The sequence below is a fragment of the Stegodyphus dumicola genome, chromosome 12 (genome assembly GCF_044657685.1).
Source record: "Stegodyphus dumicola isolate Sdum_Otavi_A_Nest chromosome 12, ASM4465768v1".
NCBI lineage: Eukaryota > Metazoa > Arthropoda > Arachnida > Araneae > Eresidae > Stegodyphus > Stegodyphus dumicola.
In genome coordinates this window covers 52,922,798-52,944,028 of record NC_140779.1, presented here as the reverse complement: position 1 = coordinate 52,944,028, position 21,231 = coordinate 52,922,798, and the positions used below count along the sequence as shown (strand labels likewise).

The window sequence follows — 21,231 nt, the reverse complement described above, 5'->3', positions numbered from 1 at the left end:
GCAAAATGGGGAAAGGCCCATAGGGGGCTATAAAATCTGCAATAAAGCTATAGCTTTGGGGTTACCTTTATGGGAAGCACTTAAGTTGCATTTTCTCAACATGGTTTCTAATCATGCTTATAATCATACTAATCATACTTGCGACTATTATCGATTTTTGGTAACAAGAATGACTTAAGTTTGTGTGGTATAATTTTAGACTCATAGAAAAACTGGAATTAAAATCGGGGTAGATTCAATGAGAAAAGATACTTTTAATAAATCACAGTTTCTTTCATTTGCAACAATAATACAAAAGAGTGCCGTAAAAATTCACGGGCATATGTAGTTAAGTAGTTACAGTACACAAAACCTTTCCTATGAAAATATTACATGAATGAATGAGATACATATAATATACCAATATACCGTGTTTACTCGTGTAATTGTCGCAACCCCATTTTGAAGCGGAAAAAATCGCCAAAAGTGTACAATATTGTGTACTAGATTTCCCCGCATAATAGTCGCCCCAAGACTTTCACAATGAAAAAGTGGCAAAACAAGTGCGACCATTGAGCGAGTAAATACGGTAAGCATATGGCTAATGGGAATTAAAAAACACATAATATTACATGAACGAATACGACACGGCTAAGGCTGTGTGAAATAATATATTACATGATTTATTGCTATACAAATAAGAACACATTCTTAATTAAACAAATATATGATATTACATGAATGAATGGCACATACTAATATATAATATATGAATATGAACACTTAGTAGTCTGTATTAAACAAATATATATATTTGTGTAATTTTTGTAATCCGCTATGGATATATATTCAAGCAAAGTTTCTTAAATTAGATACATCGAAAAATTAATGAGATCATATAACTGTTTGAAATTAATTTTTAAGGCAAATTTAAATAACGTGATAATTTATCTTATAAAAATGTAATAATATAATTTATCTTATTATTATTATATTATAAAATGTGAGAACAAAGTTCAAGAGTTTTTTCCTTTGGCATCGACTTTTGCAGCTTCTAACATATTAAAAAAATATTTTTTTTATGAAAGCAATATTATATGTATGTTACAGTTTCTATCAAAATAAATCACAGACAGATTAGATGTCTCAATTAATTATATCAGTAGTCTTCAAACTTTGTCGACTGACGGAATCCTTAGGTTTTTCGGAGAACCTCATCCCACCCTTAGAAAAATATATCTGAATTTAATTAATTTATCTGAATTTAAAGTCGATTAATATGTTACAGGTACTTTATTAATTAAGGCAATTAAAGAAAACTCGCACATTTTATTAAAAATTTTTAACATAAAAATGTAATTTATTCATTAATAGCGTTAACTACTGCTCTAGGTCTCACCTACGCTTGTATTATTTTAGTGGCAGGAGTGTTCTTGCTTTTTTTTACACAAGCTGTCGTAATTTAACTTTGTCTGGAGTCGCATTGCATATTCTGTATATGTTTCTGTAATTTGTTTTTGTTGCCACATACGTTGAAAAATTTTTAGGTATTCTGAATGAATCTACAACCAGAAATTTACGAGCTGTTCTTAATTCAATTTAGATTTTAACGTTGAATTTCTTGATATGTCTTTAAGTTGTTCGCTTTGCTCCACTGGCAAGCATTCTGATTTATTGTAGTACTGGACTGGATTTTTTTTTTTTTTTTTTTCAAAATCATGTTTACATTTTTCCTTCTGGGAAATATTCTCTTATAGTTTTCTTCAATTGAAAAAGGGGGCTCCGTTGTATAATTTCTACACCGTCTTTTAAATTCAAATCATTTTCCATTAGTCTGTTTAGTTTCACAGTTCAACACTGTTTAGTTTTGTAAAGCACTGCATCTCTTTGACCACATATTAAGTCTTCAAACTAATCTATAACTAACTAAGTTAAAATCTATATCTTTTTAGTTAATAAACAGTAGTGAACTATTGTGAGTGATTTATAATTTTCTTTCTGAATTTTTATTTTGACTCATGGCACCCTAGGATTATACCCAATTATTATAACTAATTAATTAAAATATCAATATTAATAATAATTCATTATATTAATATTCCCAATTTAACTATACTTTCCAATATGACCTTTTACTATGACAAAATTAGACTTAAACCATACAGTTCGGTTTTTCAAGCCGAATTGCCTGCTATTAAATTTGCTGTTAAATGGATTGATGAACACTTGATTGTGAGCACATATATTAATATACAGACTCATTATCTGGTTTGGAAGCACTAGCAAATGCTGATAACACCAATATTTTGGTCCCATATTTAAAAGTTGTAAAACTTTTATCTCCTGTAAAAGTTGAGAAAATACATTAAATGAAAATGAACTGGGTGAAAGCCCATATTGGTGTTGCAGGCAATGAGAGGACCGACAAGCTGGCCAAAGAGATTGCTATGGGTTATGCTGGGGATGCGTTCGATATTAAAGCATAGAAAAGAATTGTTATTGGTAAATCAAGAATTTCTATTCTATTTGTTTGGAAAGAGAAACGAAACATTTCGGGATGACGGAAAGATTATTTGTTGAACTTTGAACTTTACAATTTATTTAATTTATGAGAATGATATATGATTTTGATTGCAATCAAATAATTACTAGACACGGTCGCTTCCCGGCGTACCTTGAAAATATTTAATTTACAAAATAATAGTCTTTACAGTTTTTGTAGTGCTGAAGGCAATGCATGACTTTTCGTCGAAGACTGCGTGTTATTGCGATATGTTAGAGAAAAACAGGGTAACATAAAGGAATTCTTCTGCCGCAATAAAGAGGTTAGATCTGCACAGGATTTGATGAACTTTATAGAACAATACTGGAAATTTTGGTTTGATGTTTTTTCACTGTATGTCTGTTTTAATCTTTTAACTGTATCTTTGTTTTTGAGTTGGGTGTGCTACTTTAACCGTGAGGCCGATTATGATCGGCCAGGAGGGTCGCAGCACACTCATGTATTACATTATATTACATTATTACGGAAAGTCAGGGTTCCGTGGACAGCAGTTTGAAGACCACTGAAGGATGTTATAGGTTTTCTCAGTTTCATATTGCTTTTCTCAGCTTTTGTTCGTTTGCACTATTAATTATGCATTACTTTATAAGTATTGCATGAAAAGTTGTAAATGTGTTTAACCTGAAAATACTTTTTTTTAAGATGTTACGCTTCCGAAATTCAGTTTTATAACTAAATTCACAAAACAGTTTCTTAGGTTCATAAATTTATTTTCTAATCATTAACACTGAAAACTGTTTTGCGTTGATATGAAATACTGTGACAAAGTGAAATATTACACTGAAAACTGTTTTGCGTTGATATGAAATACTGTGACAAAGTGAAATATTACACTGAAAACTGTTTTGCGTTGATATGAAATACTGTGACAAAGTGAAATATTATGCTGCAAAATAGTACTGGGATCTTTTCCGTTATAGGGCAACACATACCAAACAATTTTTTTTTTTTTTTTTTTTGTAGCAATACTTGATAGCTTCAGAGAAAAAAAAAAGGTTATTCGTAGTTTCTTTAGTTCTTATTTATGTGAACATTTATAGAGATTTTGGAATAATGAAAAGAAAATCCATATGAACATACTGTAGCTGACGTTGTTGCCGACTGGCCACCATTAAATTAAATGTGTTACTTTTATAACTTATTATAATGTTTTTATTTTCAAAGTAGGCACTGTCAACAAAATGTTTTTAAAGTGTTTCCTTCTATTTTAGTTCATTGTTTATAATAGCTAAAAGACGTATTTCTAACGTTTAGAAAAAATTCGCTGCCTAATTGTTTAATCTACAACGGAAATGATCCCGATAGCTAGACTTGCTGAACACATTACGAGAAAAATAACAAAAATTACAGGATTTTCGCTATAAATAATATTTTACTAAAAGCTTAGTTATGAACTTCTGAATTCTATGGCATGTAAATCTTTAATTATATAAGAATAAAATTCTCTACAATAATACTACAACTAGTTTGTTCAATGTTACAGCTGGCATACACAGAATGAAAAGAAATTTCCAGAAGGAACACCAAATCGATGGCAGCAGGGAAGACATCTAATGACGTCACTTGGACGTCGAAGATTCCCGGACGAGAAATCGATGTTCCGTAATTAAATTTGGTGTCGGGCTCAGGTGCTGTGGACTCATAGTACAAGGCAAGTGACGTGACGAACGGCCATTACGTTTCCAAGATGGCGGCTGTCAAAAGAGAAATGAGAGTACACGTGAGAAGAGACTCGTAAACATGGCTCGCGCGCTATCTCGCTATTCATACCCGCTTAGAAAGCGAATCTTTTCTCTTCTGTTTTATTTTCAGCTCCGAATTGGATAGCGCGTTTCTCTGATGAGTTCGGGAAACTGGAGCTAATTTATGGATCCCTATGCGCCACGCTTCCTTAATTAAAGCGGAGTCTTCGTCTCCCCCCCCGCGTTCCATTAGTGATCGATATTTCGCGAAAGATGTCATCTATCAGCGTTTCACTAATTGTTCCACAGAAGATGCTTTTCTTTTAAGAAACGAGTCTGGTTGGAGACTGCAAATATTTTTCGGATAATTACTACGTTGTGTTAACTGCGAAGTTTGGAAGTTGTTTTCTAATAACAAAAATAATGATTTTCCTATTGGTAACTTTTGCACATCGTTTTCTAGGAAGTCAATATTTTTCTAAAATCATTCAAAACTCTTTCGTATTAGCATTTAAGCATCGAGGATTACAATCATTTTTTTATATTTGAATGTTTTGGTCGTTTTTTTTTTATAAGTTTGCCTTTTAATTTCTGCAAAATAAGTTTTACTGCTGAAATCTCAGTAAAAATATATTTTCCACGGTTTTTCTTAGTGTATTTTGTATTAAATGACGTTTTGAAAAAATTGTTTGACATTTAATTCTGAATTTTAATTCATTTCTTACGAAACATAACACTGAAAATTCTTTGGAATTCTATGGCTATGAAGAAAATGTTTGTTTGTTGTAGCACTCAGAAAATAAGACTTCTTGCACTTTGATAGTCGGTTCAGCTTCAGGTTAAAATTAGTGTTGGCCAACAAAAATTTCTGAGCAAAATTTCTTCCAGTGGATGTGGAATACTGATGCATATTTCTGATAGCATATGACTGATTTGACAATACCTCGTGCTTGGCATGAGCAACCACAATTTTCTCATTACCTTATGCTAAATTCTAACTCTTAAAAAATTTTTGTTACTGAAAACTGTATTCAGATGGCATTCTAAATTTTTCTGTACAGGTAGTCCTCGATTTACGAGTGGCGTTTTACCGGTCCCGTCGTAAATCGGAACTGATTTTATATCTATACCTTTAATAATATTCGCGTTTATTGAACATAAAGTAGATTTAAGAATATATAAAAGTAGCATTTATAAATCATTTATTTGCATTAATATAGATGCGTATATATTTTGTAACTGTTCTCTCTCTTTAAATTAGTTAACATATATAACTACAAAAATATGCAAATGATATCGTTATTTAAAAGTTGCAGGTGTGTAACTGTTGCTCATTTGGATGATTCATTGCATATATAAAAACAACACGCCTTGTATGCTGGCGATACATTTAAATAAGAGAATTTTTTAATCTTTGTTTTTGATCGTCGTTAAAGTAAGTCGTCGTAAGCCGTGGACTACCTGTTTATGATATACTTCGTTTTGGTGTTCTTCTATATCTGCTAAAAGTTTTACAAAGGTAATTTGAAACAAATGCGAATTTTTATCATTCCTGAATGCGTTTTTAAAAATTTACCGAGGAAAGCATACTCCAGCGGCACCATTGTAGATATACGGTTTAAATTGGATTTGTTACGTAAAAAAAAATTGACCATCACGTTTTAATTATAACTACGAGTTAAAATAGTTAATGATATTTCCTCGCATAGTTCTTCATGCTGAATCTTCGAAAAAGAATGGACATTTTCTATAACATACGATAGGAAACTAAATTTTCATTTTCTTATTTATTTAAAAGAGAGCAAAAATTTCAAAATGCAGTTGAAGATTGCTAGTAGAAAAAAGGCAACATACTCAATCATACTCTTATGTATAAAAGCATACTTAAATAGTACTTTTGCTTAAATTAGTGTTTATGATACAATATCATATCAGCATGTCTGCGTGCGTACTGGTATTCTTTGAAAAAGAAAGTTGCGTTTGCTCTTGTATAAAGACTTGAAAATTATGAAATAAATGTGCCTTTTTAAATACAAATAATACTTTCTTTTTTTCTAATAGTGAGTTAAAGAGACGTGTAGAATTGTGTAGTGTTACTAAAATGATATAGCTTAAGTGGACTACTAAATGCAATAGCAAATTCTATAAATAATGTTAAATTTCTTATTGGAAGCAGAAACCTAATGAATTTAGAGCCACTGCTCCGAATATGAAACGAATTTTCATTCCAAGTATTACCAATACAGTATTCTAATTAAAATAATAGCCGAAGAACAAATGATGAAAATTCTAAAGCAACAAGAATCAGCGTAAGTTGCATAAATTTTCAGGACTGTTTTTGAAGGTTAAATAGAAACTTCTTCAGCTGCGTTATTTTGACTATAAACAGCTTCACGGTATGGTTTTGTTTTATATTATTATTATTATTATTTAAAAAGGGTATAGACGACATACTTCTAAAAGCATTCTTTGCAAATGTTCCCACTTAAGAAAAAATAGTTAAAATTTACAAACAGATATTTTTCAATTTAGATTTGACATTAAAAACACATTATATATAAATTTAATGAATTAAAAGTATCCTAACACTACAGTATATTAACTACGCAATCAAAGGCAAGCTAAAAGTTGAGCATTTCTCTTTCTCTATACCCCCTTTTTTTATCTTCTTTACAATTAAACTATTACTTAGAGTGTTAATTTTAAAACATTTAAGAAGTGTGCAGTTTTTTAAAGCAGATTTTCTGTCGAATTGATAATGCAATGAAAAACAATTTTAATCAGACTGAGAATGTATTTATTTACGGAGTATTGCATAAACTTAATTCATTTGATGTAAAGTGATAGCATTCCTTAATGGGAAGCTACATCAATATTATATCCTTTCGTAAGTTTTAGTCTCTAATTCCTTTGTTTGGTTTCTGATTCCTTGGTAATGTGTTACAAACAGCTGTTAAGTGTTCATTTAAAAGATTTAATCATTTGGGAATGATATTCTGTTTTATTGGGTTTTCACATCTCTGAAACCGATCTTCCGCCCCTCCCGTATGACTATGCTTTCTGTGTTTGTTTTCTTCTACATAGCATTATTTATTTAATTTGTTAATTATGTTTTTTCTCGTAATATAATCACATTAAAACAAAACTGCATCACCTTCCTCTGTATAAAAGTATTGTCAACTATTTGAAACTGCTTTCCAAAGTGGGATTGTGTATGTTTTTCACTAAATCAGTTTTGTATTATCGATACATACTGATACAGAAATACGTATACTAATACATAAGAGACAAGTCTGACATTGTATTTAAAAAAAAAAAAAAAAAAAATTCTTACCAAGTGGTTTCTAAGACAGTATTGTGCTTCAATAAAGAGAAATCATGTGTTTCATCTTCGCCAGGTAAGCCTTATTTCCTTCTATAAAAACAAAAACAATAAAGTATAAATTATCGAAAGAACTTAATGCGTAAGACACAGTTCTGAAATCAATATACAGTATACGAAGCTTAGGCATTGATACTTTGGCAAAACTTGAGCGTAATAATGTTTGACAAATTATCATCAGTATTTATACTTACCGTTTACTATGATTTTCACGCAGAAATTACCTTTCAGCCATTCAGCAAGTAAATTTGATTATCAGTGATTAGTGATGTTTAGTTGTTGATTCGTTTTTAAGTTGCTAATTAAATGTTCTTGATGCAAGTGTGCTTACGATCTGTTTGTCAATGAAAAAGTGTACTACAGAAACATACATATACACTTTAAATTTAGCACACAAACAAAATTAGCATTTTTGTTTGTGTGCTAAATTTAAAGTATATATGTAATTGGAAACATAACCTCGTGAAATTAACCAATGCAGTTTTTATATTAGGTTATAAAATGCATAGAAATTGGGTTCATGAAAGAAAAGTACATAAAATAAAACAATTATAACTATTTTTGTTTTTGCAGCAGATACATACTGATAAGAAAACATCACTAATATCCTCCCCCCCCCCGTTTTCAGTAACCGTATCGTAGACTCTAAATAGATATGAAAACTAATCATTTTGTTAAATCCCTCGGTCATGATGTTTCTGCAAAAACATCATTCCCCCTTTTTACCCTCGGTCATGATGTTTGTGCAAAGAAAATGAAAATTTAATATATTCGGTTCATTGTAAAGGTTATATCTGATGCTAGGATATTAAAATAAATATTGGACATGTTTAAATGGTAGGTATTAATAATATAAAAAGAGAATAAAGTAATCTTTGACGCTGGCAGACTTCACAGCATTACCATTAATGTTGAATTGAAAAGATGCCTTTTTTTAAATTTCGTGTAGTTACTGTATTCGGAACAGTAAATCTTTACGGATCAAGAAATCATGAGACGCTATTAAATTTTAAGTAGCTTTTTCTAAATAAGAATTATAAATGAAGTAAAAAGTATGCAGCACTTTATACGGAAAAAGATATCCACTTACGAAGTCAAGAATCGCACTCTTTAATTCTGAAGTGCAACGTGGCAAGATTTTGCGAATTTAATATGCTCTTAGGTCATTAGTTATTTTAAATAAGTAAAAGATTCTGTCTGGGTTACTACCAGAGTTTTAGTGATTTTACCGCTCGGCCGCTGGCGGGCAACCTTATTCATAGCAATAAATATTAAACACGAAATCTCTTTACTGCGTTTTAATGTTCAATTCGATTATTAACTTGTAATAATGAATAATTTGTTAATTATTTATTAATTAGTTCATATGAGATTTATGTATGTAGGTATAAGCTGATTTCTACCGATCTTGGTTCTGAAGCGAAAGTAAAATTTCTTTTTAATTTTATGGTATACATGCGTGAATGTCTACTTTTTAGAAATTTCATTTTCTTTTATTTTGCCACTTTCATTTTTTTCTCTTATACTTAGTATTGAAATACAAATCAACATCTAGCAAGTTTATAATGTAGCTTGAAAGAGTCTTCAGTTATATGTGTATAATTTTGTAAAAGAATAGCTTGGTAAACATTAAGTTCATACTTAATTTAATTCATATAAATTTATTTTCTAGCTTATATATATATATATATTTCTTGTATAAAATTCATTTCAATGCTGATTGGGCAAATGTTTGCCGTGTAATGATTATTTTTAGATTTTCCTTAAAGATATACGTTAAATTATATTCTTAAAAAATCCGCCCAGACGGGAGAGTGGTTAGTTACTGACTGCTGTACCGAAGGTTCCCGGCTCGAATCCTGGAGAAGGCTTAGGAGCTTCTATAATAATGTCATCAGCCTTCCGGCCTTAGTAATGGCTGACGCCTATAACGGCTAGTGCCCGCCATTGGGAATAAAAAAAAATTATATTTATTAAAAAACTATTAGACATCTGAGCTGCATTATTCAAGGTATATTTTAAATACAAGAGTTAAATCTATTTCAGTTTTCCAGAATTCACTTTTTCACGCAGTTTGGAAACAATTTAAGAAAAAAGTGAAATAAAGAAGATGGTCCAGAAACAGAGAGACTTATGTTCGAACGGCTTTTGTTCAAAATTTACTTCAGCTTAATTTTCTTTCATATCTAATTTTAAAATTTTACACAGCCGTATTTTTAACCCAGTTTGGTTTTAAGAAATAATTAGCATCTCTCTGTTTTCTTTTTTAGACTTAATCAGTGGTTCTCAACCTTATTTTGCTCCATGCACACCTTTCACTATTGCTAGACGATCCCCTCAGCTTTCCCTAAACTCGAAAAATACATAGATATTTTGGGTTAAATTGACACGCCGAATATTGGAGAAGTTAAACAACAACAATCAGCGTAATATTTGAAGATTTTTTGCAAATCTAGTTCCGATGGTTCTGTATTATTACGCTGAATTTTGTTGCTAAACTTCACAGATAATCGTTACATGTTTTTCTAATATACATATTTATTTTAGATTATATTTTAATGTATTTTATAAACCGAACACGTAAAAGTATAGAATATGTCGATAAATATCAGAACTTTAATACAAAGTAGCTTTTTTTTATATTTAGAAACTAAAACTAAATAATCAAGAGGTAAATAAAAACAGAGATGACCGCATTCTTCCCTGAAACTATGAAATTCTTTCCTGGTTGAAAACTCCTGATCTAAGTACTCTCGAATAAGAAAGTTTATTACTATAGTTTCTTAAATTAGTATATAAATACCGTCATATCAAATTCATTTTACTGTATATTGCAGCATTTACAAAAGTGTGCTTGATTCGTACAAGGTTTAGGTTTATTTAATTATAGCAAAGCATACAAAGGGCTATCTGCTTAAGGAGGGATGCCTTCGTGGAGGACTTCCTAAGATTAGTACAAGAATATAGTTATTTCAAGAATTTTGCTATTAAGTTTGTAAGCTGATGTATGGAAAATTTATTCTTATTCAAAAGCCTTTTGTTTTGGGTTTTCAGAGAATCAATTATTTTTTAGAAATGATATATCATAGATATACTGTATAAAATTGTTTCTGACAGATGTAAATTTAACGCTAGTACATCACCGGGTAAGTTTTTTTTAGGTGCAATTTTCCATGTTGCTTTCAGCTCTATATTTATGATAGGTGCAGTTCCTATATAGATTTTGATATTTTTACAGCTATTTAAACACGTTAAGCTACTGATAAATTGTTCGAGTAAAAACTAAGAATGAACTGTTATCGAGATTTATTGCTGTTTTTCCTTTCCTTTCCCAAAGGAGCATGGCGACGCATACACAAGCAGGGAGCACATTAAATATTCGGCGCATACATCAGGGATGGGTTCGCCCCTCCCTACCCCCCTTTCCGAAGAGAGAAGCTCTTCTGTCGAACCCCCTACTTTGCCGTTTGGGGAAGATGAACGACGCCCCACAGATGCGCCATCTTTTTGAGGTGGAAGAGATTAGAGTGTCTCTGTGGGCAATTCCACTCTGCTCATAGGGTTGCCAGATTAATTAAATACTGCAACTTTTTTTCTTGCGACGTTTTTTAACGCCAATACAGAAATTTAGTTGCATACAATACTGTTGCCAATAAATACAAAATAAATTTTATAAAAATAGCATAATTATGTAGTCCTAATTTAATTGTTTCACTAAATTTACGTAATTGCAATTTTTTAATAATTATTCTACATGTTTAAGCAGAAATATTCAGATAAGAGAATTAATAATATTCAGAATCTGATAATGTGATAGATATCCCTCCCTTTAGATAGATATCTTTTGTGCGTTTTGCTGTAGTGAATAAAACAACAAATATTTACTTCATTGGTCCTTTGACCATCTTGAAGACTGCTTAAAAAATACCAAGGAAGGGAATCTTTCCTTCGTTACATTGTTGTCAAAAAGTTTGCTTTGTGTGAAAGTCCATATGCAAAGTCAAAACATGGATGCCAAAAAATGTACTAAATAATAAACGTGGACATCAGATTTGTTAGTAAGCAATAGTCAACGTCGATGTAGCTGTGAAATATTTTTTCTGAAAAATTTAATTAGAAGTTGTGAAAGGCAAGATCGTTAAGCTCTTCGCAAACCACAGATAGTAAGTACATAAAAATAAGCGAATACATGAAATAAATAAAAAACCAAAATGCTTCAAAGAGGGGAAATTACAAGAGGTTTTTTCTCCTCTTTGAAACTGTATTTATGTACTGAATCCCTTTATTACACTATTGTCGATAAAACACTGTGTGTCTCTATAAATTATTTCCATACGTGTATTTTCTCAAATTTATGTTAGCATGTTATTGTATATAGTAAGTATTTTAGTGGCGACAATCTTTGAAAGTACCGGCGTTTCTGAAGGCATTAGTAAATACCGATACTGAACATCTCTCTAAGACGACCACCTCAACAGAAGACCAAAATCGTCTTAGTTTCATTCGACTTTGAATTAACGAAGTATTGCATATTCTAGCAATAATTATTCTTAGGAAATATATGAAATTTTTCATCTCGTAGCTACATAAAGAATACCTACAACCGGTGTCAACGGAAATAAATAATTTTTATTGGAATTTAATATTAATGAGCTTTGCGAATGAAATCAGTTCATATAGAGAGTCTGCTTACACATATTAGATTTTCGGACTGTTTAATTGATGTTTAGAATGTAAAGCGTATTTTTAATTGCTAGATCCGATAGCTTTTTTTCTGGACTGGAAGTCGGCATCGGTATTTCCATAATAGAAGGGCTTTATGTAAATTTTCCAGGGTTATTGATTTCCATTCCTTCCCACTACTTTACAGAATCCGTCAAAGCCTGGTGGATTTGCTGTCAGGAAGACCCTTTTTCAAGTGACTAAGGGCACAATTCATTGGGATAAGGAAATCGATTTTCTTCTGTAAATATCGTAAGTAAAACTTTCTTTTATAGTATTTTGAGTTGATTTTAATATTTTTTCCCACTCTTCTTATTTTTAATTTCCCATTGTAAGGGAATACTGCGACAGTCATAAACTCCTTACTGAAACTTTCTTTGAATTCAAGACAAGTTCGTACACTTTTTCTTTTCGTTTTCGATAATAAATATACCTTTTTTGTTGCAAAACCCATACTTCATAAAGGGTCATAATGTGTTTCAATTTATCTCCTGCTTAATTGTTTTCGTATAGAGTTCTATAAATTGTTTTGCCGTGAGCCACATGTTTCGGCAAAAGCTGAACATTATTGCTGCCGATGTATTAAATGACTTTGCAACTGATTTCTGCGTCGACGGACTTTCTCTTTTTATCAACAATTTAGCTTTAGAAGCATTAGGAACACTATGTACCTTTTCAGGTTTTTGTTTGTAGTTTTCGTTCCATGTAGAATTAATCATTGACTTTTTAATTGATCCCTTTCCGATTAATAATGTTGCTTAGAAATTTTAATATAATGCATTTCACATCGTTTTTGAATTATGGAACAAAAATTGAACAAAAAGCCGAGAAATATATCCTTCAATCAACAGCTTGTTTGCATGCGACATTTTAAAAAAAGAATGACTTCAAAAGTAGCAAACGATATTTCTCATTTCGAATAATAAGCTTTTGCCAGAAATTTGTATTACAAAACACATAATTTTTTTTCTAAAATTCTTTATCGAAATTATTCTAAAAATATGTAAACACTGTCTGTATATTCGAGAAAACTACACACACTGGCCAATGAATTAGAAACCTTTGAAATTTTCATTTGAATCCGTGCTAGGGATGAAGTATGAAAATTTTTTTTATCACGTATTTTAAACGTAGGTAGAATGCTAGTACAAGTAAGGTGTACGAGTGCTTTTCACGATAATTGAAGTGAAATGGGAAAAACGACAGATCTTTCATAACTTGAAAAAGGGCTTATTGTTGGTGCCCGTTAACAGAGGCCTCGATTTCGAACACAGGAAATCTCACTGGGTACTTAAAAGCAGCCATATCAAAGATTTCCAAAAGTTCAAAGTGAGATCTTTCTGCAACAAGATTTAAGATTACAAAATTATCGATTTTTGCTAATTACTGCGAAAGGAAAAAATAGTTGTATTACTGGCTAAACGGGATTGTTGTGAAAAGATAATTGTAAAGAGGAAAAAAAAATATATATAATGATCTGAAAACTTTCAGATTTTATATTACGCCCAAAGGGGCATTTTTTTTACGTTTTGTGTGTTACTTTTGTTTACTAAATATCATGTTCTTCGCACTTAAACCATGAAATTCAATTCAACCACAAAATATTTAAAACAACATATCTTTAGAATTTCCGATACACAGTCTCGCGCGCTGGAGGAAAAAAAAAATTTTTCTTTTTTTTCTTACAGTGTTACCATTCCTCGCTTTAAAATCGTTGAGTTTATTAATCAAAAATTTTTTAATGTTTGACAAAATATGAAATAGATAGTAAAACAAATTCCAAATTTGGGCTTCCAGATGCCCATATTTGAATGGAGGACTACGTTATTTAAAATTTTATGTCTGTAGATACCGTTGTTTTTTTCACAGTCCGAGAAACATACATACCTTCATGTAGATTCTTCATTATTTAATTTCTTTAAATACAAGGTGATAATATTTGATGGCAACAATTTTAAAAGTGATTCGCCGTTTATAGTGAAACGCCACAAAATGACATTTTGAGACTGATAGTCCTTCTGGGCTACCTCTCCTTTGGGCTAAAAATAGCAGCTATAATGCTAAGATCATATCATTGTGATATATCACAGAGATAACTAATTTCCTCTCTTTCTTTAACAGAACCTTATACTATTGTAGAGAACAGAAAAGGATGCTTACGTATCTATAATCATATGTTCTCCGCATCAGTAAGCATTCAACAAATGCATAAACTTTCTTCAAGTGTAAACGTATAATACGTGGTATATGTTCTAATGAAACAGAGTTCATTTGAAATCAGTAGGTTCATGTGTGTGAATAAACAGCGTTTTCAAATATCTAATTCTGACATTTTCATGAGAAAGAGAGTGCAATAAATTAGTGAAGTAGCCAGAATGTGAAGAAAACAAACTTATCAATCAATATAACTGAAGCAAAAAATGATTATCTGCGTCTATGACTTTGTGGGTAAATAACTTACAAATTGAATTTTTTACTTAACTTCATCTTAAAGTTATTTAAACTTTACAGTGTTGATTGTGGCAAGTATTTAGGACTTCTGCTACCCGTTTTTGGAGAAAATTCGTTAGCTCAGTTTATATTATTGTTAGCCCAAGGGGGGGGCTAGTCTCAAAACGGCATTTTGCGTCGTTTCACTTTCTGCATTTGCGTCGTCACTTTTCTGCGTTCACTTTTCAAACTGTTGCCACCAAATGTTATCGCCATGTATTATATTTAAAGAAATTAATAATCTGCATAAAAATGAGCATGCAGATTATTCATAAATAATGACTAATTCTGTATGAGTATATGAATGTTTCTTGCATTGTGGAAAAAAACAACGGTACCCAGAACCATCAAATTTTGAATAACGTAGTCCTCCATTAGAATATGAACCTCTGGAAGCTCGAATTTTGAATTTATTGTATTATCCATTTAATATTGTTTAAACTTTAACAAATTTTTGATTAACAAACTCAACGATTTCAAAGCGAGCAATAGCAACACTGTACTGAAAAAAAATGTTTTTATATCCAGCGAGCGAGATTGCATATCGGAAATTCTAAAGATATGCTGCTTTTAAATATTTTATGATATTGCTGTTAAATTGAATTTTATGTTGTTTAAGTGCAAAGAACATGATATTTAATAAATAAAGGTAACACGCAAAGCGTTAGTAAAATAAAATCTAAAAGCTTTCAGAATTTTTTTTTAGTATTTTAATCTCTTTTCATAATGTGTCAACGCAATCTTTAACAGCGCCTGAGCCAAAATACATTCCTACAAGCAAAGGAAGTAATTATACGTATATATGATGTTACGAATTCTAACTGTTTCTGCTTACTCTATTCATGTTCCTGATTTTTTTTTTCCCCTAATTTAAAATACCCTGAGATTAAAAAGAAAAAGTTCCATCTGCTTTTTCTCTTAGCTGTATTCACCCTCGTTGTTTATACTGCTCATTATAACAAACAGAATTAAATTTTACCGCAGTAGCTCAACTCATCATTAAAAATTTTTAGTGAAAAAATATATTAAATTTATGAAATAATTTAGCACTATTCGACCATATTTAAGCATTAAGATAATATATGTTTTTAATTACATGTCAGCTCACAGTTTGATTTTACTGCACAAGATAGTGATAAATTATAAAGCTTATTTCAATGCAGTTGTGTTATGTAACAAATCAAGCAATTTTTAAATGTGTATTCAATTTTAAAATACTTCAATAAGTACTCCTTTTGTATTGCGTAGATTAGTCTAACCAATATTCAAACTCTCACAGTATTTTGAGTGTTATCGTTCTAATGACTACCGTAATTCCTTAATAAAGTTCAACAATATCAGGTAATTTGTTTTGTAGACATGACCTTTTATCAAGTAAAAAATTTACCCATGTGACCCAATACCCATGTGAAAATTATCTGGACGCATTATATCGGCAGATCAAGCTGATCAAAAAAATCCATCCATATAACATCTCGACTTTTTTTTTTAGTCCAAAGGGATTTGAATCCCGAAGGACTATTAGTTTCGTTTTGGCATTTTGCGTCGGACTCATAAATGTCGGTTCACTTTTCAAACTGTTGCCACAAAATGTTAGAGTCCTGCATTATATTTGAAGAAATTAAATAATGAAAAATCTGCATAAATGTATGTATATTTCTCGTATTGTGATAAAACAACGGTACATAGAGTCATCGAATTTTGAATAACGTAATCCTCCAACGAATATGAGCATGTGGAAGACCAAATTTGAAATTTGAAATTTGTTTTATGATCGATTTCCTATTTTTTAAAACTTTGACGAATTTTTGATTAACAAACTCAAGGATTTCAAAGCGAGCAATGGCAACGTTGTGCAAAAAAAACATTTTTATCTCCAGCGCGTGAGTCTCTGTATCGAAAATTCTAAAGATATGCTCGTTTTAAAACTATTTTGCGATATTCCTGTTGCACTGGATCTTATGGTTTAAGCGCGAGGAACATGATATTTAATAAAGAAAGGTAACACACAAAATGTTAAAAAACGCCCCTTTGGACGTAATTTAAAATCTGAAACATTTCAGATTTTTTTTTTTTTTAAGTGGCGGGCACACATCTATTGGCCACGGCGAAGGCCAGAAGCGGTGGTCACTTTAGTATAGAGATGGCCACCTTTGCCTTCTATAAAGGATGGACAGTTACAACCATGCCTTCTCCGGAATTCGAATCCGGTCCCTTTGGTATTGCAGTCGGCTCGCCTAACCACTATACCGTCTGAACGGTATATCCGGAAGTTTCTTTCTGTGGAATTTATAACAGAAAGCTATGCGGCAATCTTGAGCTTAAGCAACCAGCTGCGGAAAATATTAGAACAAACATAATCCTACATAATTTGAGATGTAATGCCAAATAGATGAATATGTTTTTTCTAGATCATTCCCCATTCAATTACTGAAAAATGTGCTGGGTAATTTATGACGACTTTGTGTATTGCTATATCATTCAGTATTTAGAAACATATCGCCAAATTAAAAATTCGAAGCCAATTATTGCAACCATGGTTTTCTTTCAAGGTATAAGTCGTCAGTGATATTTCTTCGCGGTGACTTATATTGATGTAAGTAAGGTGTACTATGCCGTTGCATGGTTTTTTTATGTACCGATTTGAGATAACCTGAAAGCATTAAAGTTAGATAAAATACACAGAAGACACTGCATACACGGTGCAAAGACGTACGTCTTAAAAGTGTCATTTATCTTCAGCTGGACGCAAACAGGAATGACGCCAAAATTTTGTTTTTAGAAACAGTTTTCTGACACAGGAAAGGAGGGGGGATGAAGAAGGAAATGCGGAATAAATAACATCTTTTTTTTTTTTTTTTTTTTCCTCTTTCGCTCTGGGTATTGTAATGTTTGGAGACAGCTGGAAGTAGGACTGAGAAATAGTTGGCACGTTCAGTGTAAACTTTCCAGATGCCCTGTAATACATGGGATTTTTTGAGATGTTTGCTCTTTTTAAAGTGACCTAAGAAGTAGCCGAGATGTATGCAGTATAAATATTTGATACGGTACGTAGAGGCTCTACTATAACAATATAGGTATAGCCAATGTAATCCGGCATTTGAATGTAAAAGTTTCATCAATTTTTCAGAGAAGTGTGAATTATCAAGTAAATCTGCATACTAAGCCAAGTGCAAAGTGGAACTGTGTTTAATTCTTTTGGCCATTGTCATGAGACGCAAATATGTAAAAGTCCAGCGAAACCGCAACCCAAGTGACCGGCACTGACAAAAAAAATTAAATTTGCTCATTGCGAAACCATGGAAAAAATAATACCATCACCGGAGCTGGCGCTAGACTTTTTACCGTCTGGTGCAAACTCCGCAAATCAAAAATACAGCCGCCTTATTTCTTTCTAAATTAAAAAAAAAAAAAAAAAAAAAAAAATGCCGCCCCTGAACTCCGCTGCCCGTTGCGGTTGCAGATGTTCAGGCGCCGAACCTGACCATTACAAACCATCAGCGTAAAAGAAAACTGCCTACAGAAAATACGGAAACAAACAAACAAACAAACAAAAATTGTGTGAGATAACAGGAACTGTTTGTAACTAGAATTGGAGCTGTATGTAATCATGTAAATATATAAACATTGAAACAAAAACAAACAATTCTAACACCATTTTTTTGCAGACATTTAAAATAAGTTACATGATTCAAGTCCTTTTATAAATATTGGTCTTTAATACTATTTATAATTTAGTTTCTTCAATTCCCTTTTTTCCCCCTCCTTTTCTACAATGCGTTATTTTCGTCTGAATACTGAGTTAGCTTATGGAACGATGGAAAAATTGCTATTAGAAGCCAACATACAACAAACAGTCTGGGAAAAACAAGCGAGTGAGAGAGAGCATGGAATTGTAAATGTTTAATTGTTCCGTTATGTACAGTGTGCTCTTTTTGCTTGGAAAACTGATTTAGTTAATGCAAACAAATGAATTAATTCTTAGGTTAAACTCTTTGGAAATACAAGTAAATTATTAGCAGCAATTTTATGGTAACCATAATATCAATTAATCCGCTTTTCTGTATTTTTTTAACTGCCTTTGGTTTAATAGTGATTTTTAATTAACGCTAATTAACTTGAAGTTGATGGGTGTTGACTATATATGCAGAATCTGTTAAAATGGACTTATTAAAGATTATTCTATACTTGATTTTAAAAAAATAAAAGTGATAGAGCTGTACATAAACATAAAAATGTTACAACTAATAAACATATTATGAATCCTAAAAGCTACATGCAATAAATATTAAAAGCAGTGGAGTTGATAATATGTTGATATGGAATTGAGTTGATAATATACACCAAATAGTTACGATAATGTACGGTAAGTAGTGTAGTTGATAATATACAATAAATACGAATATAAAAAGAATGCTTTGTATAAACTTAGATGCATTTTTTATTGAAATTCAAACGATAATTGACTGTGCTAGTATGTTATATGTAACAGTCATAATTTCTCGCCGCGTTTCCCGCAATGGCAAGGACATTATAATACGCTTCACAAAAAACTGAATGAATCAACTCAAAGGTTAACAACAAACATTTTGCTTAATGTCTGCAATATTCTTCTCGTTATTCTTATTATTCCATCATACTTCATAAATCTAAATTATTTATGAGATAAGCGTGAGGAAACTCAAGCTTCATTTATGTAATTTATTATGATAAATTTGAGAATAAGTTGCATAATGTTTTCGAATTTTCAGATGGACAGCACAGATTTCAACTATGACCACGAAATAAATTTTTAGAAATAAAATGAGTATGTATTTACATGCTTGATTGTATTGTACTTGTAGAATAAGAGGATTTCATTGCTAAGTCCAAGGTATTTTATATTTTAATGCATATGGTAATAGTTCTTTAGCTTATGAATTCCGTGAATACTGAGAAACTGTCTGAAGCAATAATTTGTTAAGCAATAATTTGTCTGAAGCAATAATTTGTTTATACTTTTACACGACTTACACTCCGATACAAAATGGTAAATAAACTAGTTATTATTTATGTTATATATATATACACTTCCGTCATTTATTGTTGTCTAAATGGAATTGCTAATTATGGATTATCATTGTTCTTCTTTCGTACTTCAAATTAACTTCTTGGCGTTAAAAGCGGCTGCTAATTTGCTCGAACGTATCATGCTTATTTTAAGAGAAAAAACTGAAATTTAAATTCTCGATATCATCAAAGTTACTTGTGTTGAAATACATCCTAACGAAATTCATTATCCCATATTAATAAGTAACGGTATAGTCGCCCAAACGGTATAGTCGTTAGCGTCGTTGACTGTCGCACCGAAGGGCCTGGGTTCGAATCCCGCAGAAGGCATGGGGGTTTGTAAATGTATAGTGCCTGTGCGGCGTGGGGTCACTCTAAATATGCGGCGACTCGAAAGTCCTCTCAATGAGTTGGTGGTAGAGGAAGAGGTGTGGAAGAACCTCGGATCCGTTCCCTTGGTGTGCTTTCCATCAAAATTGGGGGGGGGGCAAAACTGAGCACTGTCACCTGCAAGTTGCTCAAGGCTGTTGCCAACGGCAGGCGTAAACTTGCGCTCCTTGCGTCGAGGTATTTCGTGGGCTTGGGATGACTATATATAGGTCAGACAACTGAGCATTAGCTACACCAACTAGAGTAAGTGAATAGAAACAGTTTCGAAATGGCAATGTGATGAACGCAGCTAAGTTGAGATATTAAAATAATTAAATTACTTAAAAATAAAGTCTTATTGTTTTATAAATATAAAATAAAAATGTGAAACTTAATTAGCATTACAGCAATTAAAAAGAGCACAGGAAAAAGAAATAACTCACATTTCAATTAATGAAAGTTTATCTGTAATTTAAGCAGTATAATGTTGAAAATAATATGCTTTGTTTATATAAATTAAGTCATCATTCAAAGCAGGAAAGGAGTTTTCTTCGTATTATTCTTGTATTTGGGTAGTAGACGATGGGCAATAAAAAATTAATAGCTTAATTTATTTTTGCGATTTAACAATATTCGTACATTCCATATCAAGTACAATTAAATTACGTACTATTGTGGCTAACGTGGTATCATCTACTATGACAAACTTGATCTTCCTCTCTTTCATTTTCCTCTAAAATTTAGCTGTATTCAGATGATTTGTCATGTATTTTTCCGTCCTTCTGTAGAGTAAACTTTTCTTTAGATAAGGCTTGGTTAATCGAGAGTTAATTGCATTTTATTAACATTCAGAACATTATGATACTTTTATTTAAATCAGAGGTTCTCAACTAGGGGGAAATTTCTCTCCTGGGGTGAGTTTTATAGTTTAGGGCGGCAGTCAGGTTTTTATTTAGCTGTTAAATATTTAATTTTAGTTTATAAACATAAAAATT

General features: G+C 31.5%; 1 long non-coding RNA gene across 1 annotated transcript in view; it reads right to left on the bottom strand.

The window, feature by feature from the left end:
* Positions 1-260: 260 nt before the first annotated feature.
* The window catches only part of LOC118202629 (uncharacterized), a 188,404-nt gene continuing 167,433 nt past the window's right edge, over positions 261-21,231 (bottom strand). The window contains exons 8-9 of the long non-coding RNA XR_015044444.1: positions 7,559-7,639; positions 261-4,236 (exon numbers count right to left, since the gene is read on the bottom strand). This is a non-coding gene — a long non-coding RNA (uncharacterized LOC118202629). The remainder of the gene's footprint in view (positions 4,237-7,558; positions 7,640-21,231) is intronic.